General features: G+C 48.6%; 1 pseudogene across 1 annotated transcript; it reads right to left on the bottom strand.

Annotated features, from left to right (window-relative positions):
* Positions 1–3,402: 3,402 nt before the first annotated feature.
* Positions 3,403–17,521, bottom strand: LOC307066485 (serine/threonine-protein kinase PLK1-like; annotated as a pseudogene). Its single transcript has 6 exons — positions 17,129–17,521; positions 15,882–16,038; positions 14,403–14,510; positions 10,680–10,745; positions 10,202–10,336; positions 3,403–5,205 (listed from the first exon to the last, which is right to left on the bottom strand). The product of its transcript is annotated as a serine/threonine-protein kinase PLK1-like (transcript).
* Between the last annotated feature and the right edge of the window lie 549 nt (positions 17,522–18,070).

Genomic DNA, 18,070 nt, shown 5'->3' with positions numbered 1-18,070 from the left:
TGGCTCAAACAAATGGCGTTAACAGGGGATAAATGCTAGGGGTGAGTAGGGCTTGAGGATCACACACACACACACACACACACACACACACACACACACATACAAATAAAAGAGAAGGTATCACTTGGACAAACGCCATTGGTTCATTCTAAGACAAGCTTTCATTAGCGGTCGACTCTGGGGGGGTCTCAACAGGGGCTGCACATTAGGTCACATGGGGAGCTTTTCAGACCACCAGTGTCCAGACCTCAGGCCACTTAAGTCAGGATTTCTGGGAGCAGGGCTGGGCATTTTTAAGCATGTCCCTAGGCCACTGTGAGCTCAGCACAGGGAGGGTCCCCAGGCTACTTGCCCACCTAGCATGCCACTGAGATGGGCACCAGCAAACAAAGCTGGACAGAATAAACCTTGCTCCCAGGGAGCTACAGAATAGTAGGGCGTGGATCTGTACACACACTCCAAGGGGCTGTGAGAGCCCAGAAAAGGAAGCGCTCAACTCTGCTACCAATCTCGATGGTGAGAATGAGCCAGGAAAGGTGGGGAATGAGGAGGACTCCCAGTGACACATGAAGGTGAGACTCTCTTGTCGATGGGACCAGAGAATGAATCAACCCCTAGAAGTCAAAGAGCTCAGGCTAGGGAAAAGCCTCAAGGGTTCATCTGGTGTCCAGACATGATGTTACTCCAGCCATTCCAAAGAAAGAGAAGTTCGTGAACACACCCATCCTGGGCAGGAGGTTTACCCCTCATCGCTGACCTCAGGCAGAAGCCTAAGCCTGCTCCTACCTTGTGGTGTTCGTCACCCAGCTGCCCTCAGCCCTCAGTACACCCCTGGCTCTGGGAGATGCCTTCAGGATAAAACACAGCATCTAGGGAATGAGTTCCTTCCCCCCAGATTGACAAACCTCAGGGAAGGCAGATCCCACCCCCAGAAAAGCGGGGTCCCTGGATGCAAGGGACTGAAGGCAGTGGCTGCTTATCCTCTCTGCAGCATCTCTCAGCTGAATAAAAAGAACAGGATTTACACACCCAGGACGTTCCGTGGGGCAGAGCTCGAGCTGGGTGATGGAGGGTGTGATAATGATTACAGTTGAGGCTGCGGTGCTTGAATGCCTGGTGAGTTTGAGAATTGCCGGCTGGGATGTTGTTACCCAAGATATATGCATCCCCCTATGTGGGTCAGACAGGCTCACGGCTGGAATTTCAAGCACTCGCTTCAATTGTTCCCGGAGTTCTGGTCATTGATATGCTCGGCACTTGGTCACTGACCTGACGCAGGGTTCTTGTGGTTTGCTCTCATATCTGGGACTGAGAGCCTTGAATACAACCAACACAGACAGGATCCAATAAAAAGCAGTTGTAAAGGCTGACCTGCCACCACCCTGCTTCCCAGGGCCCCAGCTGTGGGGTGAGGCTGCTGGGAGGGAGGGATGCTGGCTGCTTTCCCCACAGTCCTTTTGTGTCAGCTGAAGGCTCCCCTGAACACTTCCCGTCTGCTACAAACCAAGGCTGGGGCCCACAGGGATATGAGTCTCCCATGATCAGACTGGAATACAAATGGAGTCGCCAATTTAAAGATCAGGTTAGATGGCGTGGAATGGGAGGGGCACACAAGGAGAAACTCCTTTCCAAAGCCCCGTCATTCTACACGTGAAAATTCAAGTCACTAACAAGGCTCCGTCTGTTTTCAGTTCCCGCCCCCTCTTCCCAGGCCCTTGCCCAAAAAAGGAGCAAAGGAAGCTTTAAATCGTCACCCTAAATCCTCTTTTATCTTTGACATAATCTGCCAGGATTTGTGCCCCTGCCAATGCAGTGAGATTCTGGTGCCCCAGGGCCCACAAACATCTCCCCATTCCCACCCCTCCTCCCCCCAGCACACAATTGGAAGGAAAAAGCTTGAAGGTTTTCCAAAATACAAGTAAATAGGGTCATCGGGATAAGTAGGAAGACCTGGGTAAGCAAATCCCTTCACTTACTGAAACTTGGTCATAGTCAGAGCTGAGTTCCCTCCCTCAAGTCCCAGATGAGATGAGCTTCTTAGCAGAAGCTGAGTCAACCAAACACTGGCAGAGTCCACATCACTGGGGGGAAGTGTGACATCAAAGCCATCAACTGGTCCCCAACTGATCCATCCTAATAATCACTGCCACATATGGAACAGAGACTAAATGTTCTCTCACATATTCCTCCAGATAACCCCTATAAAGTAAGTTCTGTTCCCTCACTTTACAGTTGGGGAACTGAGCCTCAGAGAGATTGAGTAACTTGCCCAAGGTCACACAGCAGTGTGTGGTAGAACATCTGACCCAGAGGCCTGGCTTATAACCATTCGGCCATAGTGCCACTGACATGTGTGCCTTGGGTCAGAGTGCCATGTCATCTCAGTCTGGTCATATTCTTTGCCTGGGCCACCACGGAGCCAGCTTCTCGAACTTCTTTCCAGTATGCTCTCGCCTTCCCTTCCTTCAGCTGAAACAGGTACCCTAAATGTGTCTCTCCTGGACCCAATCCACGGAGTACTCCTCACTAGTGGACATATGCTGCTGTGAGCACATGAAAGGGACCCCAGGCAGCCCTTCCCTCGCAGCACCTACCACAGGGGGTTCCTTGCTTTTCTTCCCTCCTTCCTCCCTTCCTCTCTCTCTCTCCCTCTCTGCCTTCCCAAGCTTTCGGCTAGCGTTTCCAGCTTTCCTACATGCCAGCTAGATGAGCCATCGGAGTCGGTACTGGTCATTCAAAGGAGGTCTTATAAATTCCATCCTCTTCCCCCAAGACCATTCCTGACAGACCTGTCCCCATGTAGCATTCTCAGGGCCTTGTCAGCTGAGAGGGTCCCACAGCTCTCAGCAGACGACCGCCTTTTGTCAAAGGCACTTTGTGAAGGACTTAATGCGTTGTCACTGAATTTGCTTACCATTGCTACATGACTTATTGGGCTAAGGGACAATGAAGGCAGGCATCCCGTATAGCCCATATAGCCACCTCTGCACAGCACCTCCAGAGTACTCAATTCTTGCTGCTGACTGGCTGAGCCAGGTGGCCACTGAGTGCACATGACAACTAGCAGCCAATCAGCGCTCCCCACACCTTTTTAAAAAGATTCACACGTGTTTAATGTGTATAAAGCCAAGAAAAAGACAGTCCCGAATTCAATAGCAGTATTCTATACAATTCATACGGTGGGGTTGAGAGGGAAGGTGAAGAGGCCGTAGAACCTACACCCCAACATGTACAAAAATAACTTAATAGCAACTCCCACCTGCAAGGAAGACATAGCTCTCTTTCCAGCCACCCGGTCCAAGTGAGGGGACATAGCACAGAAAACCCAGCACGGCGGGGGCTAACCCATAGGGGCCCAAGGGGCTGGTGGGGGTGAGGACGGGCAGTAGTCCTGGGGAGGGACTATGTGGAGGTCCTGAGGCGATTGTTGGCTGAGCGAAAGCTCAGCAGCTTGTCCACCATGGGCGGGCATAGAAGAGCTGACTTGCCAGACTCGTGGGGTGGCTGTGCTCCTGCAGGAGATTCAGGCAGTACTTGTGGAAATCCGGCTTCTAGTCGATGTAGGTCACAGCTGCCATGCTGGGCACAGGACGAGTTTGCTGTGGTCCTGGAAGACGTTGCAGGATGCAGGGTGATGGTTCTGTGCTTGCAGAATCAGGTAGGCAGGTAGGGTTGCTGGACTAGTTCATCACCTTCCCCTGGGTGCCCACCTTCAGCAAGTGTTCACTCATGCAGTTTTGGAAGTACTTGGAGAGTTGATCTTCATGGAGGAGTCGGGATGGGAACTCACGGCGGGGGAGAACTCTGCACCACCGTGCTCTGTGAACCACAGACCGTCACCAAGGCACCCGAGGATGAGGTGAGTCCAAGCATCAGAGAACACCCCCTACACTTCGCTACACGGCTGATGCCCGAGGCTGCACTTGTCCCAATAGTCCCCCACTTGCTGACTCAGAAGATGGGGATGCCGGAGGGATCCTCAGCCTCCTCTTGCCTCACCAGCCCCCTCTCAGAGGGCTTAGAGGCATTCATGCTATGCAGCCGCTACAGCATGTCACCAAGGTGGCACTCTCTGGTCTCCGGACCACTGGTCCCTCTTTTCCTCAGGGAGTCTTGGGCATAGAGTTCTCTAGGCCTTTATTTAGGACTGTGAGTGGCTTCCTGTTGCTGGGATCCAGGCTTGTGGGAGCGATTGAATACCTTGATGGAATGGTGGGGCAGTAATGGGAGATGGGCTGGGATGTAGCCAGAAGTAAAGAACTCGTCTTGAGCCGCTCATGAATGATCAGGTGGGCAAGGAGACCTGTCTGCGGCATCTTCTGGAAGCGGGAGGTGGCCACGGGGTTGATGTGCTTGGGGATCCTGCATTCATTCTTCTTGATCCAGAAGTAGGTCAGTTTTAGGCAAGAGATCTCAAAAGGTGATCTACCCACCGACAAGGTATATATCAACATGATGCACCCAATAGCCGCGCCCCCCCGTCCACCAGGAAATGGCACCCTTTCTTGCTCAGCACCTCAAGAGCTACGTATTTAGACAGGGTTTTCTTCTTCTGCGCCCCATCATATTCACCTTTGGTTGCCGGGCCAGATCCCCTATTCTCACCTCCAGCTCGTCATTCAGGAAGAGTTTGCCCAGCCTGAGGTCCCAGTGAATAACCTGGTTTGGGTGCAGGTACGGGCAGCCGAGGACCATGTGCTGCAGGTAGCGGCGGACCTCGGGCTGGGTCGTCGCCTTCCTCCGCCAGTGCGGCTCCAGGGGAGATCTTCGGCGGCAGCAGCGCCCCAGCACCACCAACATAAAGCTCGTGTCCACGTGCACCTACGACTCCGTGCTGGTGGGCGAGAGGGCAATGAATAGACATCTCCAAGGACATCTTCTCCTTCCGGTGCGGCCTGAGCAGCCGCGACTCAGGCAGGATCTTGCGGCCAAACGCCTCCTTGGCGTCCTCATCCTGTCAGAGATCTCAAAGCACTTGGCGAAGCCGCCCCTCCCCCAGGAAGCGGCCCAGCAGGCAGCACCGCCAACCGCGCGGCTCCACTACAACCTCCGGGATCTCTTTTGCCTGCTGGATGGCGGTCGGGGGCCCTGGGAGCCACAGCTCCAGAGATCCCGGCTTTCCCCGGTGGGCTGGTGCCCGCGCCAGCGTCTCTGCAGCGCTTGGCAGACGCAGCAGGGTCCTGGCAGAGGTTTGACACCGCTCCGCTGCTCCCCGAATCAAATGCTGCACCGGGACTGTTGCAAAAGCCTCTCTTTTCTCTCTCTCTCTCTCTCTCTCTCTCTCTCTCTCTCTCTCTCTCTCTCTCTCTTTTTATCACAACCGGGGAGGAAGAAGCGGGACAGGAGTGGCGCAGGTCCTCCAGGTACCCTGGGCGGCCCCACCCCACGCGCAGCCTCCAGCCCCAGGACTGGGTTTATTTCCTCGGGCAGAGGGTAAGTGTAGGAAAGGTGGCTTTATCAGATTAAGTCTCACTAGTGAAAATGCTCAGTCGCCCAGCCTCTGTGAGCAAGGGGACCAGCCTCCTGTGTACACAGTGGTTTCCAGGCTGGTAGGTGGTTGTTTTTCCTCCAAACCCTTGGCTAGCTCGGCCTCTCACCCGAGAGCTGTGGTTTGGGGAATGTTTTGACTTGAAACGTTCAGGCCCCTGGTGGTATTTGGAGTTGTGAGACCCTTCTGTGCTAAAAGGAAAAATGAATGGTCTATTTAGAGACTGCTAACAATTCACAGTATAAAGAACAGGCAATAATTCTGCTGCTGACGGGCTGGGTTTCTCAGGGTAGTCCCTGGGGAGCTGGCTGGGCGGCAGTCATGGCCCCTACTCTGGATATTTCATCTGGAAGACCCCCTGCTAGTGGTGGCAATGCTTCCAGAAAGCCTCTGCCCTGGCTTTTTCTGGGCCTCCCCTCAATCGCTTCCCAGAACATGCTCCTCTTGGGGCCTGTGCTTGGGCTGTGAATGAGACCACTTTTCCTAAGTCTGACGAACTTTGCTCTTGACAAAGGAGGGAAGGGTGGTTATTTGGGAATGCCTTGAAACAGCTTCTCTTGGGTTTGAGTTGTGAGATTTTACCTATCACAGACATAGACAGAGTTCACCTGAAGGAGGAAACTGCCTTTCCTCTCAAGGACAAAACACACTCCCGGGGGTTTCTGTCACCAGAGTGATGCTTCTTTCTATTGCATCCTAGACTCAGAAGAGAAGGTGAGAATCACAGGCTTCGAAATAAACACCCAACCTAATTAAAAACTGAACAGTTTTCTAAAATACCAAAGCTTGTTTCAAAGCTTGACCAAATTAGGAATGGTGTTCATCTAATTTATCAAAATGAATTCCTTTATAGATACAAGTAATCCCAATCAAATGCCTGATAAGCTTTTGTGTAAAAATTCACAAACTGATTCTGAAGTTTATATAGAAATGCAGAGGATCTAGAATAGCAGAAACAATTTTGAAAAAGAAGAATGAAATTGGAAAACTAACACTACCCGATTTGAAGACTATTTTTAAGCTACAAAAATAAAGACAATATGGATTTGGACACACACACGTAGCATAGGCACACAGTATAGAAAGATAGATTAATGGAACAGTATGAGTCCAGATGTGGGCCCACATGTGTATAGTCAACTGATTTTAGACAAAGGTGTCAAGGTAGTTTGATGGGGGTAATTCGATGCCTTTTTAATGCATTGTGTTGGTATATGATTGCACATTCATATGCCTAAAACTAACCTTGACCCTTACTTCAAACCACATACAAAAATTGACTTGAAACGGATTATAGTAGTAAATGCAAGAACTAAAATTATAAAGCTTCTGGAAGAAAAATAGAAGATAAAACTTTGTGACTTTGGATTAAATAAAGATTTTTAGCTACACACACACAAAAATCATACATCATAAAAATAAAAATTGATAAATTAGATTTCATCAAAATTTTAAACTCATGCTCTTCAAAAGATAGTGTTAAGAAAAATGAAAAGACAAGGCACAGACTGTGATAAAATATGTGTAAAACACTCAGCCGACGGGGGTGCAAAATGGTACCCAGTTTGCAGTTTTTTAAAACGTTAAGCATCCCTGTATCATAGCACCCAGCAATCCCATTCTAAGGTATTTATCCAAGAGAAAGGAAAGCATACGTCCACAAAAAGACGTGTACTCTTTATGTTCATAGAAGCTCTATTCATAATCACCGAAAAGTAGAAACCATTCAAATGCCCATCAGTTGGCAAATGGTTTAACAAATTGTGGTATCTTTGGTATAAATTGGTAAAAAAAAAAAAAAAAGTTGATAAACGGATAACTACTGAAACTGATACATGTAGCTGTATGGATGAATCTCAAAAGTATTATGCTAAGTGAAAGAAGTCAATCACAAATGACTACATATCAAATGACCATTTATATGACATAATGGAAAAGTCAAAATTGTAGAGACAGAAAGATCAGTGGTTACAAAGGGCTCGGAGAGGGGAGAAATGGCAAAGGGACATGAGGGTACTTTTTGGAGCAATAGAAATGTTCTGTATATTGACTGTAATGGTGGTTACACGACTGACTATATACCTTTGTCAGAACTCCTTGAACATATACTGAACACTTTGAAAGGGTGAATTTTATGATATAGAATTATACCTCAATAAATCTAATTTTCAAAAACTGAAATTCCCAAACCAGTTTTGATTAATAGAAGCTCATTAATTTGGATCCCCCTTATCCCTATTTAGTAACAATTTATACCCACAGGAGCCAGAGTTTATACTTGCTCCATCTAAAATGGTTGTTTTAAACCTTTAGTATCCTACTAGCAGGGAAGAGGGGGGAAACTCAAATTTGTAGGATGTTACCATGTGCCAGGCAGACATCATGCTGGGCATTTTGCACGTGATTTTATTTGGTTCTTGTTATGGGCTGAATTGTGTCCCCCAAAATTGATATGTGGAAGCCCTAACCCCCAGTACCTCAGAATGTGACTATACTAGGAGATGGAGCCTTTAAAGAGGGGACTGAGTTAAAATGAGGCCATTAGGGTGGACCCTAATGCAACCTGAATGGTATCCTTATAACAAGAGGAAATTTGGACAGACGGGGAGACATCAGGGTTGCGTGGGCACAGAGGGACGACCATGTGAAGAGGCAGCAAGGGGGTGGCCATTTGCAAGGCAAGGCCTCAGGAGAAACCCAACCTGCCAACACCATGATCTCAGACTTCTCACTTCCAGAATTGTAGGAAAATTAATTTCTGTTGTTTAAGCTACCCCGGCTGTGTGTTTTGTCTTGGCAGCCCTCGTGGACTAATACAATCCTCCCAACAATCTGAGGTGAGGGAGGCAGGAGGAAAAACACAAGGCTCTGTGAGTACTGGTAGCTTGCTCAACTCCAGTGGCTGGTAGGGCAACCTGGGGAGAAACAGAGAACTGACACCCAAAGCTCACCACCACCTAGATTGCAATCATTAGGAAATCAGAGCTGGTTTCTTCTCATCCTTGAACAACCTGTACTCCTTTTTCTCAGTAAATGTTGAATTGATGTAAATAATTAGAGTAACAAGATTTCAGGATGCAGGAGAGACCTACTTTATTTTTATAAATTTATTTGTTTATTTTGGGCTGCGTTGGGTCTTCGTTGCTGCGCGTGGTCTTTCTCTGGCTGCAGCAAGAGGGGACTACACTTCATTGCGGTGCGCGGGCTTCTCATTGCAGTGACTTCTGTTGTTGCGGAGCACGGGCTCTAGGCACGCGGGCTCAGTAGTTGTGGCTCGCAGGCTCTAGAATTCAGGCTCAGTAGTTGTGGTGCATGGGCTTGGTTGCTCCGTGGCATGTGGGATCTTCCTGGACCACGGCTCAAACCAGTGTCTCCTGCACTGTCAGGCAGTTTCCTAACCACTGCGCCACCAGGGAAGTCCCGAGACCTACTTTAAATATTCAGCTATTTTCCAGGACAAAGTAATATCACTGATTTTTATAAACAGTGACTATGATCATAATAATTGATACCTTTGCCTATCCATTGTGCCCTAGGGGTGGCACCCAGACTTGCTCTCAAGCAGATCTTATGGGACCTGCGCAATGAATGCTTTCTTAGCCTAGATGTTCATTCATTCCACAAATAGTTATTGAGCACCTATGATAAAACCAAGTCAAATTAAAAAAAATTTTTTTTCTCTGTAACAGGTTTATCACCAAATCCTAGATCATGCTGACCTTTGGCCCATTAGAACAAATAATTAAGGGGATTTTGCTGTTGTTCATTTGTTTTTTTAAGTCAGATTTTTTTTTTTTTTTCCATTCTGGGCAACAAAGCAAAGTGGAGAAAAGAACCCAGAGGTAAGGACTTGCAGTTCAGAAACGGAGGATCCCTTTATACTCTGGGGACCTCAGGGGGCAGAGACCTTCCTCTTGCCATGGTTGGATCCTGGGAGCTCGACAAATAGTGATTTTGGGGTAAATGTTTGTTGAACTGAACTAAATTTTGAATGATTCAACTGGTCAGTGTGGGAAGCAGCCACTCCCAGGGAAGTGACTAGATGTGCCTTTTGTGTGTGTGTGTGTGTGCCTTTTAAATTCGACCTCACAAAAATTCAGGTGAGTTGGGCTGGCCAACCATCAGCTTGGCCAAGTAAGGGAACCACTAAGTGAAACCAGAAAATGAAGCAGAAGAGACAATTCTGTGAAGAATCAAGAAGTGCTTTTGGGTTTGAGAGGCCAGTGCTTATCCGCACAGAGATATCCAGTGAGCAGCCAGGAGCCTGGAGGAAGAGATGTCAGACCACGAGGACAAGGTGACCCTGAGGGCTCAGCCTGCCCCTCCACTGCCTCCTTGTCGCCTCCTCACCAGTCGACAGGTGTGCTGATGTTACCTTCTAAATGTTTCTTGACTCTTTTCCTTCCTTCCTGCCTGCCTACCGTGCACAACTCCAGGCCCTCGGCACCTCCTCCTTAGATCCCTGCCTTCCGTCAGCTCTCCCCTGACTCTCTCTGCCCCTTTAAATCCCCCCATCACACTGTCACCAGAGTCTTTTCCGAAATGAAATTCCTAGGATCTCCCTTTCCTGTTTAAAGCCTGTCGCATGCCTGTCTCCCTCTCATTCTTCACCCCTGGGCACAAGTGTCCCCTCTTCCAGAATGTGGTCCCTGATGCCCCCGGATCAGCCGGGGCACCCCCATGCGCTTAGATCTCAGGTGCATCCTGCCTGACCACACGGAGGCTTCGTTACCTCGGGGTAAGTGTTTCTCCCCCAGAGCCCGGGAGCCCCTCGGGCTGCAACCAGACCTGGCATCTCTACCCTCAGCACCTCTCCCAGTGTCTGGGGCACACGGGTGTTGCACTCGTCTTGGGAGGGAAGGGAGGGGGAGAAAAAGCAAAGAGGGCCCGATACTAATCTTGAAAACTGTCTGCCTGTGGTGGAGGATTAGTCACAGTTCCCACGTCCTACCTGAGGGAGCTCAGCTTGCTGCAGAGGCAGGAGAAGTTGGGGGAGCTAACTCCTGGCTTGGCTTCCTCCTAGCTCTTTGGCCTTTGTCAGGCTGCCTTACCTCTGTGGGTCTCAGTTTTCTCTTCTAAATAAAGGGGTAGGACCAGATGAACTCCACAGTCCCTTTAGCTCTGAATCAAAGGGCACCACGGGTCACCAGCCACAGGAGCCTTGGCCCCATCTCAGCACCCAGCAACTTACCACCCAGAACCTCCTGCATCTGCCCTGCGCCCTCCTGGCTGGTCTCCTGACCTCCCTCTCCCCAAGCTGCAGGGAGCCCACGGCAGCGTCATTAGAAAGCAGTGACAGTCACAGCCTTGCCTATGGACCCCACCAACAGCTTTCACGGGGGATTAAAGTCATGTGGCTCCTCTTCAGAGTTTAACCAGCTGTTGTCTGGGCCTGGGCTTCCCTTCTCATAAACTGCTGAAGCCCAGATGGCCATGTCTTTGGATCTTCTTTATTGTCTTCTTTTTTTTTTTGCGATACGCGGGCCTCTCACTGTTGTGGCCTCTCCCGTTGCGGAACACAGGCTCCGGACGCGCAGGCTCAGCGGCCATGGCTCACGGGCCCAGCCGCTCCGCAGCATGTGGGATCCTCCCGGACTGGGGCACGAACCCGTGTCCCCTGCATCGGCAGGCGGACTCTCAACCACTGTGCCACCAGGGAAGCCCTATTGTCTTCTTTTAAACCTCATTAAATTCCTCTTTCCACCTACTGCTGGAGAGGAGTCTGCCAGGGCTTGAGGAAGCACAGCCCTCCTCCCACAGGTAGCCCCTCCTCCCCACCTAACTGGGCAACAGCCTCTGTGAATAAGGAAGCGCTGGTGGGCTCAGGCTGGGCACTGTGTGGCACTGTGGTGTCCTTGGGCCCTGCGCCACTGTGGAGAGATGGGGTGAAGGACACAGCCTCTCTCCTCACATTCCTCACAGCCTAGTAGGAAACACAGGTAAGAAGTAGCTATTGAGAAGGATGGAGATAAATGACAGGAGAACACATCCCACTCCTTCATGAATTCTATTTTTTTTATATCCCGATAGAATCTAAGCTCCACAAGGGCAGGGACCTTGTCTTACTCACCACTGGATTTCCTGCACCTAACACTGCAACTGCCACATAGCAGACCTTCAAGAAATATCTGTTGGTTGAATGAAAGAACGTCATGTTCCTTGCCATATCCCCAGCTCCCAGCACAGCACTTAGTTCAGTAAATTCTTGATAAAAGAACAAATCAATGAGGGAGTGTCAGAGCAGGGCTTTAAAGGATGAATAAGAGTTAATCAAAATAAGGACATAAAAAGAAAGGGGCAGGAGATTCCAAGGGCAGACAGGATAACATTTACAAAGGCAAGTGCAAATGTGCAGTTTTCATGGAACAGCAGCTTATTGGAAGTAATCCAACATTTGACCTGAAAATGAATTGGACTACAGTTTTGCAGAAGAGTAGAAGACGACCACCTAGGTGTTCTTTTTTTAAAATGTTGAACATCTGGGGAACAGTTTAATAAACTGTCATATGACACAGGGGAGTGTTGTACAGCCGTTAGCACGATTAAGATGGCCATTTTTTGTGTGTTTCTGAATAATACATAAAGTAAGCAGCAGAATTCGATCAAGCCTGTACATCACGACTGCCTTGTGGCCAAATCAACAGTTGCATTTGGCTGCTGGACATTGTAACTTTTCAAAATGTTTATATATTTCAATATATTGTCTTGTCAATGTTTTTAAATAGACAAAAGGGGGGGCAATAAACAGGAAAGGCCCGCAGTCTCCTCCTAGGACCAAGTCCCAGGGAACACATTCCAGGTGAGGAAAGGGATTCTATTTACATTTCTTTCCCTTCTACCACCAACTTATCAGCTTTAGATCATTAAAAAGTCACAGGGGGGCTTCCCTGGTGGCGCAGTGGTTGAGAGTCCGCCTGCCAATGCAGGGGACACGGGTTCGTGCTCGTGTCCCGGTCCGGGAAGATCCCACATGCCGTGGAGTGGCTGGACCCATGAGCCATGGCCACTGAGCCTGCGTGTCCGGAGCCTGTGCTCCGCAGCGGGAGAGGCCACAGCAGTGAGAGTCCCGTGTACCGCAAAAAAAAAAAACAGTCACAGGGCCATTGTGTTTCTATTATATTGATCACAACTTTTTTTGTTTGCAAGTGACAGAAACTTAATTCAAACTAGCTCAAGCAAAAGAACTAGCAAGCGCAGGAGCAGGTTCTTTCTATGTTTCTCTGTGTGTGTGTGTGTATCTATCTACGTATCTATCTATCTTTATCTATTATCATTTATCTAGAGTCTGTCTATCTAGGGTTTTCTTCCTTCAAGAATAGCCTCATTTTCTCCTACTATAAATAGCTTCCTCTTTGCAGTCAAGGAAGCATGCTTCTTTGGATCCATCCACATAAAAATCCCAGGAAAAGCCTTTGATGAGTTCTGCTTGGATCACATTCCCACTCCAGACCAATCCCTGTGACTAGCGACCAACCCGGGTCAAGTGTCCTCCCATGATGAACAGCACCTTGACTGACAGATCCAGGAAAATAAGAGAAGTGTTCTCCCAAAGGAAGAGATGCTGAGGAAAATCAAACTACACGTCACCCACAGCAGCCTTGCAGGTGTCCCAGGCAGCCAGGTGCCATGTGTGGGTGGACACGCTGACATCATATCTTCATTCAGCGTAGGAGAAGGTAAACTTTGCATATGCATTTTTCTTTTCTTACTGTAACCTCTTTTCTGGGTCTCAGTTTCTTCACCCATAAAGTGTGTATGTTGGGTTAAATTCACCTTTAAAAGTCCGTTGCAAATATGACTTTCTAGCACTGCTGAGATATTTACACTTAGAGTCTTGCTAACATCTGAATAATGGAAATGTCTGTTTCCTTGGTTGATTAATTCATGAGGTAGTTTTGGATATTTTAACTTTGTTGTTGTCAGTCATTTAAAAAAAAAACTTGATCTGTTATTCTGCAAAGAAATCTAATCTCCTCCCCAAAGAGTATTTTTCAGTCTCATTCAGAATCTTGATTATTCGGATCATCATCTTTGAAAGAATGAGATATATGGGGGTGAAGTACTTTAGATCCATCCCGATTTTTAATTCTTAGCCCCAAACATTTTATTATTTCTAATCTATCCTGGAAGCTGCAGGAAGGGAAATCATTGCTCCCTTAGATTATCTGGAGCCCCCTTGACCTTGGTAGAGAATATCATTCCAGGAGGGAAGGTCTCTGAGCCTGAAACAGTGGCTGTGTTATATTTACTGAGTATCAGTCATGTGCTTACGAAGTGTAAGGAAATCGAAATCGCTGATGCATCAGCCCTTCACAGTGGTGTGGGTCTCTGTGCCTCTTCCAAGCCTACCCATCTGCCCTATTCCCACCCCCACCAAACCTAGGCCAGAGCAGGACAGGTGTAGAAAAGAGGGCCCAAAGAAGGAAGGTGACTTACGGTCAAGCGTTAGATGGTAAAACTTGAAATTAAAACCCATCTTCTGACTTCTTTCTAGTTCTCCTTCAACATGATCCTCCTCTGTCTCACCTTCACCTCCAGCCACATTCAGAGCCTCCTTCTCCAAGACTTAAAACCAAGCCCAACCCTTCCCCACCCTCAGCTCCCAAGACCTGCTTAGTAGCGCCGCGACCCTGACCACCTGCCATGCTGGGCCTTTCAGCCTTGCCTCCCACAAACATCTTGAGTGGGCAGCGTCACTTCCAGGCAGCTGTTGTGTTTGCAGAGAAAGCCCTTTCCTTAACCCAAGCCTAATAATCCGAAGTCTCACTCCCCGAGGGATCTTCTAACAGCCAAGCCTTTGTTTAATTGTGGAGACTGCCCCCACCCCGAAGTGTGTCTCGGCTCTGTCTGAGGCTCCCCACCTACAGTCCCACTCCCCTGCACACAGGGGAAGACCTGTGGCTTTCTTTCACACCCCTGAGGATGTGACAGCGGATGCCGGGGCTGCCTGACAGCCCCTGGGGCTGCAGAAGCTTCCGCTGGCTGGCTGGGGTGACAGGCAAGGTCAGCATCCGGGTCGATCCTGGACCACAGGGGCTGCCACCGGTTTGGTGTTTCCTAGATCACTGGCTCAGGGAAGGGGTGACCTGACTTCTCCCAGAACCTCTCCCTCACATCCAGCAGAACTTTATTCCTCAAAGATCACAGCTTTCTTCAATGGGCTTGAGTGGCCAAAACCTGATATAGCAACAGAAACTTTACAACTTGAGAAGAACCCCCAATTGTCCTCCCATTCATTCTTCCGAAGAGACTAGTAAAAACCATAGCTAACTGTCCATTTCATAATTTATTTTTCTTTCATAAAAATATTTATTGGACTCACTAGATTCTTGGCAAATTAATGAAGCTGACATGCTTTTTCAGACCCTTCATTTTCCTCACGTCTCAAAGCCCATCATAAATGTTCCCTCATCCAGGAAGCCTCTCCTAGAGTTTCTATTTTAATTCAATTTCACAGGACATAGAACCCTCAAGGGTTTGCTACTCACCGCTGTCTCCTCCATTCAGGCCTTGCCTTGGTGACTGGTACTGCAGCTAACTCTGTTATCACTAGACTAGACTTGGACAGAAACATCCAGAAGCAGAGTTTCTAATTCTCCACTCCTCATGCAGACGCCCCCAACCCATCAGCCTTTTGAAGCCCATTCCTTCCCACAGGACATCTCTACCCTCAGTCACAGAGTACTTCGCCAAGAAACCCAGTCTGTCTTTGTCCTGCTGACTTTGGCCTTCTGAACGTGATAACCAGATTAGTCTTAATGAAACACCGTGATGGTGCCTTGCACTGACTCAGAAGCATGCATTAGTTTTCTACTGTTCATAGAATTTTTTCAGTCGTTCATCAAGGATTTGTTGAGCACCTACTATGCTAATTACTCTGCAAGACCCTGGGGATATAAAAGTGAGCAAAATATAATTGCAGTCTAGATGGGAAGACAAAAATAGGCAAGGAAAACAATAAGTACAATTGGTGCTGTGCCAGGCACACAGAATAGGAGCACCTAGGCTGGCCCAGGAGGGCTTTGTCAGGCAAGGTGGAGGTAAGACAGATAACCTGAATAAAACCTCCCTTACCTGCGTTCTGTGTCCTTCCATCCTCCAAGCTGTCCCCACTAAGAGTGTCTGCTCTGAGTATGCCACCCCGCCACCAACTTAAACACATTGGCCCCCCTGCCTTCCTCCTTCTTCCTCTAGTCTAAATGGTTTTTCCTGGTGTGGATCGTAAATCTACAACTAAATGGTGAATTCCAGCAGAGCAGGACAGGCAGTCTTTGAGCCAAGTTCAGCTCCATGGTCTGCAGAGGACTGGTTTAAGTGCTTGGAGTAAGTACTCTGGCAGAGACGGTCAGTGTTACAGCCAGGCGATGCCCAGCTAAAGATGACATTTCCCCACCAATCAGAGGGCATGTAAAAGTGGAACATGTAAAAGTGGAGGTGCACCGCTTCCGGGTCTGGACCTTAGTGATGCTGCTCATGCTCTCCTCCATGCCCTCATCCCTCTTCTCCTGGCTGACAGCCACATGTGACTGTGGCCCTGCCTTGATCATGACCTGCAAAAGAAATCAATATCCTGGTCCTTAAGCCGTTGTATTGTTGGCTCTCTTTGTTGGAGGCTTACCACACCTAATACAATTTCCAGCACACTGGCTTTCTAGCTTCCACTGCAAGCATGGAAAATCTAGCAACGCTATGCCTGCAATCTTGCAGGGCCACGGTCAACAGGCCATGAGCCCCATCCAGGCGCAGACCCCACGGTGCCCAATGCTGAGAGCTGGTGCCCCTGCCATGGCCCTTGAGCTCTTGCTTTTCTGCCCCTTTACTCTTCCCCATGAACTGCCTGATTCTCACAGGCACATTTGCAGAAGCATTTGAGCCTCAGAGCAGAACATGATTCAGAGAGTCCTGTGGCTGATGATCCATTTGCCTGGCTCTTCTCTCAGGAGTTTGTCCTGTTTTAAAATCTAAACCAGTTATTTCACCCCTGTTTTAGGACCTGGATTAGACCCAATGCCTCCCCCACAAGAAATATTCTATAATATCCCCTTTATGTTCCTTAAATTAAATTAATATTATCCACCTACATTCGATTCTAAAAATCAGTATAATGCCCTAATGGAATGTAAAGGCAAAATAAAACCAAAGTCGCCTAGGATAACATCAGATGTGTTTCCGTATGTAAAGGTTTGGTGCGACTGCGTCAGGAGCCAGCAGGAAGTAGTCAGATCCTCCCGTGCGGAAATCTGACAGCTGCAGACGCAGACCGGCACAGGCATGTGGTTTTGGTAACAAATACCACGAGTGTCATTGCTATCAGGGATCTGATTCTTCCAAAAGATGAACAACTCTTGGTAAAACCCCAAACGAAACAAAAGTCTGTCTTTCCTTGATTTTCCACAACCGTTAAAACATGAAACAAAAACTCTTTATGTTGATGAGTAAAATGGAGTTCAGGTTTACTCTCAGACCATTCCAAACACATCCTCTGCTGAGAATACACAGAGAGGCCTCAAGTAGTCATGCAGGGCAGGGGCAGTTCTTGGTTGGGGACACCAGCCAGAGCGTTTCTGCCTGTCCAGCATCTCTGCCCTTTCCCACTAAATGGTAAGATCATCCCAGGCCACTGTTAAGACAGCCACATACACTCGGGCATTTCCAAAGGTCCCCTTCCAGCAATTCTTTCCCCATGAGAACCGCTGCTTCAAACCCAGAAGATGCACAGAGGCGACGGCGATGTGGAAGCAAATATGAATATGAATCGAGGCATCGCCTCATCTTGATTTTCTGTGACTCTCTGGACTTGGTAGGCTTGTGTTCAGCAAAGCCATGGGCGATGGTCAGAAAGGACTGTGCTGGGGCCCGCGGTGAGTGCGCTGCTTTTCCCTCTTTGACTCGGAAGAGGAGGAGGAAGTGGCCGCTTTCTCCCTGCTCCCCTGGAAACGCGGCAAGACAAGCTCTCCCTCCTCGTTTCTGTGTTGCAAAAGGAGGTATAGGTAAAGCAAGAGTCCGAACCTGAATGAAATTCAGTTCTCCCATGCCTCTCATCTCCTGCCTATTAATAGCCTCCTGGAACGAGTCACATTTGAGACGTTTATTCACCACCTCTGAGAGAGCGTTCACCTAAAATAGTTCCCGGGCCATTTTTCTCGGCTGCTGTGATGCTGCGCAGCCCAGAAGGACACCGGTTTCTCAAAGAAATGTGCGTTCAACCCGGTTCCACCCGGGCTGAGGTGGAGCCCAGAGTCAAAACACCAATCGGCTTCTCACCAACTTAGAAAACATGGCATGTGAACACTTCATCCTCTGGACCCTTCCCCAGGCACCAGCCTCTTGGCTTCTCCTCACTGAAGAAACCCCCTACTTTCTCCTCAGGCCTTGGTGTTGTCTAAGCTCTTATATGGCTCCCAGTGGCCTTCTGGACAAGTGCTGCAGTGGTTACAGATGTGTGCAATGGAGGAACAGTGAGAATCTGGTGCACAACTAATAATTGTTTGTGAAAAGAATCAGGAGGGCAGAAATCTGCCACTTTGTTACTACTTCCTGTTTCCAGCGGTAAATCTGTTGAATAACAATTAAAAACAGAGA

The sequence above is a fragment of the Hyperoodon ampullatus genome, assembly GCF_949752795.1.
Source record: "Hyperoodon ampullatus genome assembly, chromosome: 2".
Taxonomy (NCBI): domain Eukaryota; kingdom Metazoa; phylum Chordata; class Mammalia; order Artiodactyla; family Ziphiidae; genus Hyperoodon; species Hyperoodon ampullatus.
The sequence above is the reverse complement of the archived record's forward strand: the minus strand, read 5'-3'. Positions and strand labels throughout refer to the sequence as shown.